We start from the raw sequence: 15587 nt of genomic DNA, 5'->3' as shown, positions 1-15587 counted from the left end.
AAATGCAACTATGTTTACACACTAAATACGATTAAATATGACTAAAATATGTTCTCTAAGACATCAAACAGCTTTGTTTAATCTGAATTTATGCATTTGAAATGGAGATTTTTTGGAAGAATTTTTTTGTTGTATTTGCAACAAAGTATAAACACCAAGAGTGCATGATTAGGTATTTAGACGGTTGAATGAACTAACATTTGCTTAGAAGATGTTCAGCTGGCTGGCTCGTACTTTGTTGTCACAAATAGTGTGTCTCGTCGAGTCGCTCAGCACTGCAGCCACCATCCTGTAGATTTATGTGCTGACAGCAAGAAAAAGCTTTTGTGTTAAGGTGCACTTATCCATATTTGCACCTCATTGTCAATTCTGCAGCCCTGAACAGAGAAAGAGACAATGTCCATCAATCTCTGTAATATTTATGTCAGAAGGCCACAAACTGTAAGTCTACACCGTTCAATAACAGTAATGGACTGGATCGATATGTGTTATTGGAAACTCTCATACCTCTGTGGACTGGAAACAGATCAGTGCCACTGTGGAAAGACAATCTGCCCTCTGCTTCAATTCCAGGGGATCAATTTCCGGATGATATATAACAAGTCTTTCCCCGTGCAGTCGACCTTGTTTATCCGCACCCTTTCCAGTCAGCTCGGTGTTAGAACTACGAGTACCAGAAAACAAACTGTATAAATTTGTGTCATATATATGCTGGTGTCTTCACTTTGTCTGAAGTGTCTCCACTTTCTGAGTTTATAAAAGAAACAGTGCATCACATTTCAAACCTGTGTGGAGTGTTTCAGCACAGTCTCAATGCCTTTAGATGTCTCTAAACATTCAGGAAACACTGTCAGCACTTTTTTAAAGCTTCACATGACTGTTTTATCCCCTAACATCCAATTTTACCATCATTTCCCATAAAGATGCTCTAATTAATTTATTTTGCTCTTTGCATTAAATATGGAACTATTTAATATCGTACACCTTACCTGCAGGTAATTAAAGTTATGATTAAGTTTGGCGGAGTGATATATAAGAGGTGAGATGCCACTATAGTTGTCCTACCTTCTTTTTCAGACATTAAAGTGGATCAAGTTACCCAGAGAAGCTGTCCCGTGCTCTTACTTCACCCACAGCCCTTTAATAGTTAATGGAAAGACACACTTTCTTCCTTGCTTTATTCCTCCCTAGGCTGTTGCCACTCTCTACCCGTGTCTTGCATTTGGCACCGCGGCTACCTGAGTTATGAAATGATACTGTGCAGCTATTAAACTGCACTCTGCTGTAAGCATTATCATTGCTGTTGTGCATTTCTGGATAGGCTAATGTTACCTTCTCTTCGTCTTGAAAGATTCCAAGGTGCATATTGCTTCCATATATTTTCACTTCTTCTTCTCACTGACTCCCTGTTCACTTCTGCCTTGTTCCTCTCTCATGTTGCAGATGTATGCGTCCTGCAAGTTATGCCAAATATTCTTTACTGTATGTTGGTCAAACAACTCTTTAAAGGCTTATGACAAATTATTATCGAACCTGCTCTGAACGTTTCAGAGTCAGATTGCAAAACGCACAATTGCATTTTTTATTTTTTCAGAAGAAAAATATAGACTTGTTGTGCAAAGGCCTTTACGCTGCAGTTCCGCTCAGCTCTACAGAGATTTTAGCATCTTTCATCTTATTGTTTTGGTTTTACAGTCTGCAGCTTTACTGTTACTGTTACTGCTTTACTGTTTCAGTTTCACAACTCACAGCAGCATCATTGCCAAATGTAGCAAGCAGCTGTTGATAAAACCAAGGCTGACAGACAAAGGTAGCTACTAGCTTAAAACCATTACAAGCTTCTGTTGGTACTTTTGGCTGCAAACCGTCATGTTTCCTTTATCAGTTTATACACGATAAGGCGTGCCTGAGATTGTCCATCACTGGAGTCGGGCCAAAAGCCTTGAGGTGGGTGACGCTGACATCTTGTCAACTGTAGCCAAATCCTGTCGACCCCCAAGCATGTGTTGCAAGACTCAACTTGCGTCTGTCTGTGCAGGAGACCAGAGAGATTTTTTAAAAATGTCTGTGTGTTCAGCTCTCAGTACTGTTGTAGATTCTAACTGAACCTCTGTGTTTTGGAGTTTAGTTTCTCTCTTGCGTTCCTGTTTGCACTACAGATATCTGCTTTATTTTACTGTCTCTCATTCGCTTTGTGGTGGAAAATGGCTAAACCCAACGTTTTCTTATTTTGCTGCCTCACAATAAAAGCTTGTACGTAACAAAATAACGGGAGGGGGTTTATTGTGAAGAATTTATAGGAAATTAAATGTGTTTAGCTAGTGGAACTTTTTTAACAGCTATTCTTCTATAAAAACAAGTCCACTAACAGCCTGCTGCAGGGGAGAAGAGTACATCTAGAAACAGCCGCAGTGGGATGTTAGAGAAAGTGCTGTCTTTGTGCAAACAGCTCACTTCCAACAGGTAAACTTTTCTTTTACTGCTGTGCTGTGATGGAAAAACACTAGGAGCAAAATAAAGAGGGACTTGAGTCATGTGTCAGCCCGCTGCTTTTAAACATCATCGACTCAAGACAAGTAGATTATCAATTAAAGATCCCTGCCATACTGGGCTGACGCGCAGAATCAAATCGAGTCGAGCTAAGCCAGCACATTTGTGGGAAAATGCCAATAGTGACGCATTTAGCAGCTTAACAGGCAGATATTTCCCTCAGGAGTTGGTGGTGACCAAAACAAAGCTAAAACGACAGTTAATATCAGACCAGTATTGACCACGTGCCTGAGAATATGAAATGAATGCTGATGTTGCTCCATGTCTCTGCTGGATGTGTACATTTTGCATAACTTTATAACATAATATTATGTAAGTGTTGTGTTAATAGCTTTTTGCTTCCCCCAAGTAGTCAACAAAATTAATTAATGCAGTTTTATGCAGCTTTAAGGTCAGAGAAATTATCTAAATTCACCCAGTCTGGCATTATCATATATACTTTGTAAGAGTTTGTCTTTGTCCAGCTCTGCATTAAAGCTGTATGATGTTTGAGATAAATGTTAGAAGTTTCAGCAGAGCATTTGCAAAATATTCTAAACTCTGAATATCAAACATTCACAGCAGGAAGTGACTAAATGAGCATGTTTATGCTCAACATTTAAAAGACTAAATTCTGAATTACACAGTTTTACAACATGTACATACTGCACATGCTCTGCTCATAGTCACTAATTCATGCACCAACACACACACACACACACACACACACACACACACACATGCACACACATGCAAGGCGGCTTGGCTCAGCCTTTATGTGAGCTGTGACTTTTAGAAATGTCAGGCGCCTCGCCAAAGAGACAAACAATGTCAATCACTCTCCAGCAAGGGAGCAGCCATCCACGCACAATGGAGAGCACACAATACACAAGGGAGGCAGGATGAGGATGATGACACAAAAATGACTTCTGGAAAGCTATTACAGCATCTTAACGGGTGCAAAATAACACAGCCAAGTAACACACGCTGCCCTCGGTGGGAAACAGGGAGCGTAATGAGGCTTTCAGTAGCGTCGTGATTTTCCTCACACTGATAGAGATGTGTGGTGTGTTTAGGCTCCCGTGTTTGCTTATAATTTGCTGGGCAGACTTCTTGTTCATGGGTTTGCTTTTATGGTGATGCTGTTAATGGGAGGAGATCAAACAGGCCAGTAACCAAGCCACATAAAAAGAGAGGAAACAGGATATGTCCCAGTAGAGAGAAGTCTAAACTAAACTGGGTTTTTATAAACTCAGCAGTTGCTCAGACTTGGTTGAACCACCATGCTGCGTTTAAGTGTTTGTGAGCCAAGAGGCCCCATCTGGGCGGCAGCAGAGCAGTCATGGAGGAAGTTGGGGAGACGTGGGGGCACCGATGATAACCACATGGTAGACTTTCATACGGCTTAACCACAAGCCGACTAGTTAATGTTTGCTTTGGCTTATATATAGATTCGTAGGACCATGTAGATCGCCATTACATACGACATAATTTTCATATATATACATATTCAGTTACTTTTGGTGGTTACATAGTAGAAGTAGTGAGATTTTCCTTTCAAGGTTTGAAGCCTGTTCTGTGTTAGTGGAAAGGCTTTTATTTCACTGAATAAGTGGAAATTTTACTGTGAGCGTTCATTACTGCTGTCAGCAGGCTGTTCTCATTCACTGTTTGTACTTATACCTACAATACGAAAAGTAATGCAATATAATTTGTATATAATCCATGTAATCTGGAGCCAGGAGGCTGCAATCATGTGACCTACGCATTGCAGGCTGTTCTCCCTCATATGACAGGAGCAAAGGAGAAAATCAGGTGACTTACTGTAGTGGTTCCCAACTGGTCCAGCCACAGGGTCCAGATTTCTCCTCAGTCATTTATACACCGTCCACACAGTTTAAAATATTTAGTGCCATGCTTGTGTTTGGCCATGTCGTTGAGCTAGTTTGCTGTCTCTTTTAAGAAGCTGTCTGTTATTCACTCACGCTACAGAAGGAAACAGCACTTCAAAATAAAAGGTTTGTGCTGAAGGGGAGTTGGTGGCTTAGTGGTAGAGCAGGCACCCCATGTACAAGGCTGTTGCCACAGCGGCCCGGGTTCAAGTCCAGCCTGTGGCCCTTTGCTGCATGTCATCCCCTCTCTCTCTCCCCCTTTCACACTTAACTGTCCTGTCCATTAAAGGCAAAAAATGCCCCCCCAAAAATATCTTTAAAAAAAAAAAAAAAGGTCTGTGCTGAAAGTGAAGTGTGTTTTTTATGAACTTGACACGTTCATGAGTAAGTTGAGGTCCATTCAGAATGGACCTGTGACCCACTTTTGACCACGACAATCCAGTTGGGAACCACTGACTTAGTGTAAAGAGCATCAAAACCCTGATGGTCAGGCTGGTTGATGGGTCAAACAAATACAGGACTTTGACCCACTCACTGCTGTATGTATGTCAAGTCTCCTCATCTTTGTTAAAGGGATAGTTCAGATTTTCTGACGTGGGGCTGTATGAGGTACTTATCTATAGTCACTGTATTACCTACAGTAGGTGTTGGTCGGCACACCCCAGTTTGGAGAAGCAGGCAGGAGTACTGACATGGAAGCTAAGCAATGTACTGCTGTGGACATGCAAATTCTTAGTGCTGCTGTAAAACTGTGCCTACTTAGGGCGACAAAAAAGTTTATCTTGGGTTCATCGGTACAATAGACAACCAAGAAAGGACGGCAGAGGAGATACACACCAATACAACTGGGCTGGACAGCCACAAAAAAGGTTCACATGCTGAGATCAATGAAAAACAAAAAAGCCAATTTATTTAGAAAAATTAAGTCATTGTAGTATTCTGTGTCTCGATCTGCTATCATTTACTTACATTTAGTCAGGCTGCACTATCCCAATGAGTTCCACATCACAACAACTGAAACATCTCCATGACAACTGAACAAACACCATGTGCTGATAAGATAAGTGTTTAAAAGCTCTGAAAATGACAAGTCGACCATGACTAGTGGCAAGTTCCAGAGCTATCCAGAGCTAATATTTGATTCGTCCATTCTGGGCTACTGTAGAAACATGGCGATGCAACATGGTGGATTCCATGAAAGAGGACCTGCTCTGGTAAATATAAATGGCTCATTCTAAGGTAACGAGAACACAACGATTCTTTTTTACAGCTGATTATACACTAAAGAAAACAAACTTTATATATTATATTTCCTTTCTGCCAGTAGAAACCTTTTAATCCTACACACTGGACCTTTAAGATTGTTTTGGCAGTTGTTGTTTTTTAACTGTAGAGATTCTTACATTAAGATTTGATGGATCATGTCACTGAGCCTGAGGCCTAAATGTAGCTTTCTAAGCTGACGCGCTAGAGAATAAAAATATAAGTCAGGAATCAAAGAGAAAGGCGGCCTTGGCAGCGTAGAAGAGATGAGAAATGAAGGAAAAGAAGATCATAGACAGTAGTGGAGGGACTATTAGCAAACAAGAGAACAGAGAGTTTGGAGGAGGAGAGAACAAAAGAAGCTACAAACTCCCAAATCAAAATGTTTTCTACAGTGATAATACAAATGTTTGAGCTCCACGCTTCAGGGACAGAACGACTTTTTTTTGTTTTTTGGCGTAGGTTTTTTTTGTTATTATTTTCTGCTCTTTGAAGTGTATTGTTCAGTTTCAGAGTCGGTATGTTTGTGCGTGTGCAGCTGAGCTCGTCTTACCGTTTTGGCTGATGTGTGAGGGCTTTTAATTCAGACTGGATGACAGCTTTACCACCCCCAACCCCCCGACAACACACACACACACCCACATACAGACTCACATGCAGGCACACACACTAGGAAAAAAAAAACCTTTTACATGCACAATTAAGCGCTGATCTACCTTGGCAGTTAAAATTCAGGTCATGTGTGGAGGAGCAGCTGTGTGTTGATGCTTGTGCACATGTGTCTTTGTGTGTAATTATGTACATTCTCAGGCATGATTGGGGTGTGTAGCTATGACTGAAATTATGTATTTGTGTGTGCCTGTGTGTGTGTATGTGTGTGTGTGTGTGTTTCTAATGAGCTCTCCTGTGCAGCATCTGTGGTCCGTGTCGCACTCAGCCTTCGTCCTTCTCCTCCTCCTGCTTTCATCAGGTATCTGTGGCAGTCGTTCTCTTCACAGCAGCAGATAAAAACCACAGAGCTTTGAAAAGAAGAAGCTCCGCTGTCAAAGCTTTAGGCTATTACACTATCTTTTACACACACACACACACACACACACACACACACACACACACACACACACATACACTTAGACAGAGACAAATAAACACACACAGAGAAAAACACACACAGGTTTATTATATTCGTTAACATCGCCCCAGATAGGTGACATGATGAAAATATTCCAAGAGAAAAACATTATCATATATATTCTTACTCTGCTGTAACTCTTCCTTGTTCTACTTGGCTCTACTGGAACTCAGCTGGGCTCAGTTGTACTCTACTTTTCTCCACTTTACAGTAATAACTCTACTTTAAGTTCACTCCGTTCTGCTCTGCCTTGTTGGACTCTGTGTAGGCTGCTTTTAAGGCCACTTTTCTCTGCTCTCACAGACAGCCATAACACTACTCTAACCTTATATTCTTTATGCAGCTATTTCACAGATATTATAACATTGGTTCACTGATAAATACCTGAGATATGAGAGCACTGCAACATCGCAGTCCAACAAGCATGAGATGATCAGACATACTGATGACAAATCACCAAGTTAGCCAGATCTACTTTGGAGAGAAATTCCAACACAAACTGTCCATTATAATATTGCTGTTTGTATTAAAGGTCGACCAAAAGTGGGTTTTTAAAGGCAGATTTAATGACTATAGTTTGGAACAGGAAAAAGAGCATTTCAGAAATGAACAATCTTTGACTCTATTAGAAACTTGATAATTATTAAACTGAACATCGTAGTCAAAGTAATAAATACTAAAATAAATATATAAATGAAGATTTGAAACTATGTGAAGTGGTCTCTCTGTATCTGCCTAATTAAAGCTCTCATTAGTACAAGGATGAATGAGTCGGCTGGGTCTTGTAATTGTGCGTAGGTGTTTTAATATTTCTACATGTTACTGTGTATTTTATGTTTTTTTATTGTGCGGTTGTTAATTTGTAATTTTTTGTGTGCTGCTGTCTTGGCCAGGTCTCCCTTGTAAAAGAGAGACTTATCTGGTTAAATATGGGTTAAATCTGGAACTGAACATCAAACTAAGCGTGAAAAATGTAGGTGGGAGCAATTTTTATATTTGAGCTATTATTTTTCCTCCTAGTCTAGAGCCTCCATGCTTAACGGTGATCAGAGATGGGCATCAGGCCTACTTTTGTCACTTGTATTTTAAATATGTCTTTCAATTACTTTTGAGTATTTTGTAACTGGTACATGACCGGTCGGTGATGTATTTCTCAGCGTGACTGATGGAGGCTGTGCAGCCATTGGGGACGATAGAGTGCACCAGGAATGAGTCCTACAAACCGGGAAATGAGTTAGCATTTTACTCCTCGTGGTTCCCTCATCTCAAAGTGGACGGGTTGCCTGAAATAAGTGGTTAACATAACCATAATAGACTGTCATGAATTGTTTTACAACATAAAATACATCAGTAAATGCCCCACTCGTGAACTTTGAAGCTTCTGTGTGTCTTACAAAAAGGCGGTTGCTAACAAGTGGCTAAATGAGACTACAGAATGTCATCACACTGAGTTGCACCGAGGACAGCTTTATAGTCTTGCTATAATTTTGACGTTAGGTCATGTAACCATAGCATAGTTCATTTATAGCCTGACATTAGCTTTTTCTTCTGATGATTGAATTTAGGCTTCAGAAATCATGAAAATGGTGTTGATTTGTGAAGATGATCTTGAAAACAAAACAAGTATCATAAACGTTTGTTTGCCACAGATAAAATCCAATGGAAAAATCCTGTAGGCTTTTGATGAGGGAAACCAGTGTGATGCTAACTTCTGTGTCAGCCTACAGAAAAACGTCATCCCTGGAGCACTGTATTGGAGCAAAGTTCCAATAGTTATTGCTGCTGATTAATCAGCCAAACCGATAAATCAGCCGATAAATAAACTGAATCTCAAGCCCAGTCCAAGATGACCTTGATGACATCATCAGAGTTAAGCTGGGCATAGACGTTACGATTTAAGCCTTTTTACAATCATTGAGCGACATGACTCTATTGACAGTCGGACCAAATTTCAGCTTCGTCACTCATTGTTTGCCGTGCAGCGTTTAGAGGGGGAGTGAGGATCGATTATGACCCCATCAACTGCTCCCAACCGGCCATCGCACATTCTGATTAATATCTGGCAAGTCAGAAACTTCGGCCGACCATAATTAGTTTCTTGCACACTTTATACAGAGCCATAAATTGATTCCCCAAGGTCAGCATCTTGTTTTCCCTTACTGCACCTATGCGAAGTGGAAATTACGGAAGCCAGGGTGGTCGAGATGTGGCAACTGAATATGTGGTGCTTAAAGCCCAGACACACCAAACCAGCATTTACATGACATACATTATTGTGAAACTGCCACAGAAGTTTGGGAAAAAAAAGTCTTTCTACTTGACCTTAGAAATGTAAGTTAGTCTCTCCAGACCTATACACTCTGATAGCTACTTTATCCACATTCTCAATGATGGGGCGTCCATACTCTTTCAACATGGTGCAATAGCTCCCCTGGCTTGGAGAGTCTGTTTTGATGTGTGAATGAAGTCCTCTGGATATATTCCAACATCTCTGGCAAACATTTTATAACATCTTTACCGTTTTAGTTTCTATTTCAAACATACAGTGTGAGGACTCAGGTCGTGGCTTGATGATCGGACAGTACAGATTAAACACATAAATTGTGAGCTTTGGCTTTACATGGCAGATACTTTACTTGTACAGATGGATTTGGAATTAAAAACAGAAATTTCTAAAATTATACAGTGCATGTCCAGTTTTGCTAACTTTGGGCAGCTCCTTCAGAACCACAAAGATGTGATGTACATGTTTTCTGAATAGCACTTCTTGTGTGAAGTGAACTTCATGTGTAAAATGGGTTGAATGCCCCTTTAACTCCAGTCTGCTTTCAGTCTGCTCAGCTGTAACTCCCCTGTGCTCTACTCCATTCAGCTGTAACTCTCCTTTACTCTACTCATTATCACTCCTGTCTCCTGTAACTCAGCTGTATTTTATCTCAACTCCACACAGTGATGGAAACTGTAACAAAATGAAAGAATGAAACAAGTAGGTGAGCTCTTTATTTCTCCATCGCTGCAGGTAAGACTTGCCCTAGTTGGCCTGATAATAAAGTGTGTTTCAGTCTTATTGCCTCACTCCGCCCCCCTGACACTGAGGAGAATCTGACTAAATGATCACATAGATCTGCGCACTCACTCCTTAACCTACTTTACTCTGGTTTTAACCCTGTTTCATCACCCAGGTCTTCAATCTATGTTTTTTTTTTTGTTTTTTTTGTTCCAGCCTCATTCTGTTTGAAAGCAAGTTTCTAAAAAACATGCTCCACTTTCTCTCTGTGCCGACCAATGACGTCTCAGTATTTTCAAGGACTATATTTCATAACAGAGTAAACACCTCTCATGAAGCCTTTCATAACGCCCTTTCCCTGTCTGTTATCAGCCTTCTCTCCTCTGCTTCCTATTGAAATGGAAAACATGAAGCTCAGCTATTTCCAATTACTGCAAACACAGGATGCTTTGCACAGAAATGCATGCAATTCACTGTTCAGGTAAGGGGGTGTTAGCTTTAGCCCATGAGTGAAAAAGCAAATCAGATCAAATTATAATGATAAAGGCCAGAACAGATTGCTTCTAGAGGCTAAATTATCCTGCACAGCAGACCTATCGACATGGGGATTAATGCTGAAATAAATTGGATATAAAGGAAAATTTCACAGTATTTAGCACTGAGAAATAAGCCACTTTCTATAAAAATGTTGTGGGATAACAAAAAAAACCTTTAAAACCTGTTTTTGTTGTTGATGTTGATTAGATTTTTCTTTTTTTACCAAACCTGCAAATTAACTCTGAAAACTTAAATGAACTCCCTCTCTCAAGTTCTCTTTCGTCCTCTCTCCCTCTCTCTCACACACACACCCACGTTAAACGCCTCTAATGAAAATGCCCATCTGTTTGTTTTTCCTAATTACAACACATTTGGCTTGTCAGAACATTAACACAGCGTGAATCTAACATATTCTTTAAAGCACATAACTCCACTAGAAATATTGTGCGTCTTTTAGGCACACGTCTTTTAAAGCACCAATTGGAGCCATACAATCCCTCACCGACGCTAACTACATATTCAGGTTGATGTAACAGGATAACTGGGAGTATCCTTAAAGGAGTAGTTAAACATTTTTTAAAAATAATACTAATTTCCTGACTGTCCTCCCAGGGAGAATGACAGCATCAGTGGTTTCAGCAAGTGGCCAAAAATTACATTTGTAGGAGTTATAGAGCAGCAAGGTCCGTGTAGTGACGCACAGGGTGGCTGGACCAGAAAAAGAATTAGACAGTTGTTAACTGTTTCATGATCATAATCGTTTCAGACCTTGAACACATATTATTATTGTAGCCATGATGGCAGAGCACCTCTCACCTAAATGCAGTACTAGCCGTTTTAACCAACCCGGTCTTCGTGCTTAGGTGGTGATTTGCAGCATCAGACCAAAAAAGCCATCTTATAACATCGGCATGATACGCGGCCGGTCAGTGTTATAGTTTAACGGCATTTGGCGACATCAGGGGAAACACAGCTGGACAAAAGCCAACATTAAGGCGGCAAAGGTCTGACTAAGATGGGCAGGAGGTGTGGACTTTCACCTGGGAGAGTGGTGTTTGTGTCCTATAAGATTATAAAGCCAAATCCTATTCATTTTTCCTCAACCTAACCACGTTTTCATTGCCTAAACCCAATCATGTGCATTTGTTGTTGGAGGAAAGAAATTTGCATTGTTGTACTAATGTAGATTAGTTTATTCATAACTTGACATGGTGTCCCAGAACGTCAACAACCAATGCACCCAGGGTACGTTTCACGTCATATCTGGTCATGGAAAGTTCATGACCAAACGTCAATATATGACGAGGTCGGAGTGGGAATGTCTTGTTTTAACACAAACTAGAAGCTTTCCCTAAAGCTAATCAAACCCTTACTATAGCGCTGTCAGATCATAAAACTAACTGATTTTTCAACAGTGATTTGTAACAGTTTTGTAAGGCACAGACAGCAACAAGCCCTCCAACCCATACGACCACACATGTCGTTTGTTCCTACCCTCTAATATGACCCAGAGGAATTTTTCCCAAATCAGCACCCCTACAGGTTAGGTTACATTTAGGATCAGAATTATGGTTGGGTGTCATCACGTTATGTACTAAACATAAAGTTACATACATAGCATAATGTGTTGGCATGCTGTTACGTATTTATCTAACTTGAAATAACTCGACACTGAATTTTGGTTTCACAGAGGACAGCAGTCTCCTGGGTCAAAGTCCTGTCTTTTTTGACCCATCCATCCACCCCGACTTTCTCCCTACATGGATGTTGTCGCTCTTGTAAGTGCGTCACTTGACTTCCTTGTTTGCTCCTGTCATAATTACTGTAGATCACTACCTACCCTAAATTTAAATATGGGCTCTGATAAGCTGTTTGCAAACTTTACCCATGGTATTGTGGCCAACAACTGGCCTCGAAGCAACCTCCAAGTGGCTCAGCATACATAACTCTGATATACTATATATAAATATATAAACTACATATGGTCTCTGGAAATAGCTTCGGAGTGAGACATCTCACATCCCTCTCATCTCTGTTGAGCTACATATGCACCAATGTGTTAATTGGTATAGTGACACCACCAATCATATATTTTACCAACTGGGGGCAGGGGCATACTGGTACAGAGAAACAATGTGCTTATGGTATGATAGATTCTGTGCATTGATGGCTCTTTTTTATTCTCTTTCTGCACTTTGTGATGAGTCTGGTTTGGATATGTGACTGTCACTTTTATTATGAAAGTGAACATTCAAAATTTGTTATTAACAAAACTAAAAAAATCTACATTTTATGGTTTGAAAATCTCAATTGAAAAACTGAATAGTCTCGTTCCATGAGGCATGGATAAATGCTGAATCTCATTTAATTTGGAAGACTTGTTGGTTACATGAGCAGATTGATACCACACATGTTTGCACAGTAAACATGAGGCTACTGTGGGCAGCCGCTTAGCTTAGCTTAGCTTAACACAGTGACTGACAACAGGAGCAAACAGCTAGCCTGGTTCTGTCCAAAGGTTAACCAGTACCTCTAAAGCTAAATAATTATCTTAGACACCATGTCAAGTTCTGCCTGTTATATGCATTGTCTTCTTTCAAGATACACTAACGTTACGTCGGTACAACACCGCAAATTCATGTTTTTTTCCGTCAACAACAAACACATGGTTTGGTGTAGGCAACAAAAGAAAGTGGTTGGGTTTAGGAAAAAAGGATAAACAAGTAACATCACAGCAAGAAGTAAAATTCCCAAAATACAACTTCTTGCAACTTTATTGTTGAGGGTGAGCGGTCAGAGTATAAACAGCGCTGTTACTCAGATCCTCCGCCCTTCACACTCACACACCATTAATCCTAAAATTTGCCCTTCATGGCTCATTGTCATTCTGAGGGACCTGGTCGTCCTTCATTTGTCCACTAGAACATCTTTCTCCTCTGTCTCTGCTGTGTCGCTGCCGTCTGCCTGGCGAGGTGAGGGGGGACATGTTGTGTGAGGATTACACAGACAGGCCTGTAAATCCTTTAGCAGCAGAAATATTCATGCTTCACACAGCTGCAAATCACAGCACCATCACATCGCCCTTCACTGAGCACTCAGATACCCTACATTTTATTGATTTTTAGGTTTAAGGCTAACATATACACACACACACACACACACACACACACACACCTGGCCAGCTGGCTAACACTTCCATTGATGACTGGTCTTTAACCTCCTGGGTAAAAAAAGGTCAGTCTAATTGAAACCTCAGCAGCCTCAGGAGAGCTGAACTGTGACATTCACTGAGTCCTGATTTCAGGTCGCCTCCTTTTGCCCTCTGTCTCCTCTCTCCGCAGCACTGTGCCACTAATGGTCTCATCTCTGCAATGCAACCACTGTTTCTCACATCCACAGCTCCCTTTCTTGGTCTCCGCTGTCACTTCTGTGCTAATAAATGTTTCGAGGAACTTTCTTGAAGGACACAGAGTTGCCACTGCTTGTCCTCTGAGCTCCAGTAAATTACACCTCAGGGTCAGTTTGACTCAGCTGACAGAAAGTGATGAGCAAGGCTCCTCAAACTTTTGGAACACCTCTGACACTGAAGACGCCTCGATGTCACCGGGGCAGATTGAATTAAATGTGTGAAATAAATCATGAGAAATTTCCCATATGCTGTCCAGCTGTTAAAAGCTTCTTTTGGTGCTTGGTGTTTAAAAAAATACCTATTTCCTTCCTCACTTGACAAAGCAGAGGTGTTTTAATGTATTTGATCCCTCACATGGAGGGACAAGACAAGGGGACAAACTCAGGAGGAGGTTGGAGCAGCTCAGATTATGATGTTTTAGGGCCATCTAGTGGATACAATCGGTGTCACATGGTACTTGATAAAGCAAACAACCAAACCTTTCTGCATATGCTAAAACAGAAGTTTGAGCAATGAACAGAGATGATATTTCATTTCAGTTTGAAATATGTAGCTTATTTACGGTATCCAGTAAGAAGTGAGTATGCGTTTAATTGAGTTTTATTTATGGATTATCAGATACAGAAACCAAAACTCCAAAGGATAATATGTTAAAGGGGAACTACGCCCATTTTATGAATTCATACATGTCATTCCAGTGGACTAAGACCATTAAGATAGTACTAAACATGAACAACTCTATCCCAAATCTAAAAACAAGAGACCTAAAACTAAAATTTGCGATGTCATGGGTATAAAGTCTGGAGCTGCTCTATTGACAATGAACTGGAAAATATATTTTAGATACACTGAGGGCACCCAGGGAAATGTTCTGAGTATAGGGGAACATTTTCTGTTACAGAGCTAAGAACACTACAACAGCATAAAGCTCATTTGGGTATAAGAAAAGAAAACAAACATTCTGTGTCCACCAAATCAGGCTCCCATTTTAAGTCTATGGAGCAGCTCCAGACTTGATACTTAATGACATCACATGTTGGAGACTTACTTCTCTTGTTTCTGGCTTCGAGAGAGGGAAGTTCATGTTCACAAATATTGTTTTGTCTTCCCCAGACGATGGGAAATTGGAAAACAACACATTGAAATTCTTAATTTAGTTAGTGCTCCCATTTAAGGTGAAAACACTTCTTTCCAACACTGATCCGAAAAGTTAGAAGACAAAGAAAACATAACGAAGCTTACAACATTTAACTTAAAAACTAATCAAACACAAGCCTGAAATCCAAAAACACATCACCACAGTTTAAAGGTCCAGTGTGTAGGATTTAGTAGCATCTAGTGATGAAGTTGCAGAACTGAAACATCAACATGTTTGAAGCATGTAGTACTACAGTGGCCAACGTGAAAATGTGAATGGCCCCATCTAGAGCTAGTATTTGGTTTGTCCATTCTGGGCTACTGTAGAACAGCATGGTGATCTTCGTAGATAAATACCCGCACTGTATGTAGATTTAAACGGTTCATTCCAAGGTAACGAAAACAACAACTCTTATTTTCAGGGGATTATTAATGAATACAAACCTAGTTGTGAATATGTGAATATTATGTTTAATTTCTGCCAATAGATGCCCCTAAATCCTTCACACTGGACCTTTAAGAAAATAAAAAAGTAACTCTCACGTGATATTGCCTTTATTTGACAGGACAGTCTAATAAGTGTGAAGGGGGGATGATATGCAGCAAGGGGCCACACGCTGGAATTGAGCCTGTGGCTGTTGCAGCAAGGACATTGCCTTTGCATATAGGACATCTGCTCTACTC

Source organism: Epinephelus lanceolatus, chromosome 12 (assembly GCF_041903045.1).
Source record: "Epinephelus lanceolatus isolate andai-2023 chromosome 12, ASM4190304v1, whole genome shotgun sequence".
Classification (NCBI taxonomy): domain Eukaryota; kingdom Metazoa; phylum Chordata; class Actinopteri; order Perciformes; family Serranidae; genus Epinephelus; species Epinephelus lanceolatus.
The sequence above is the reverse complement of the archived record's forward strand: the minus strand, read 5'-3'. Positions refer to the sequence as shown.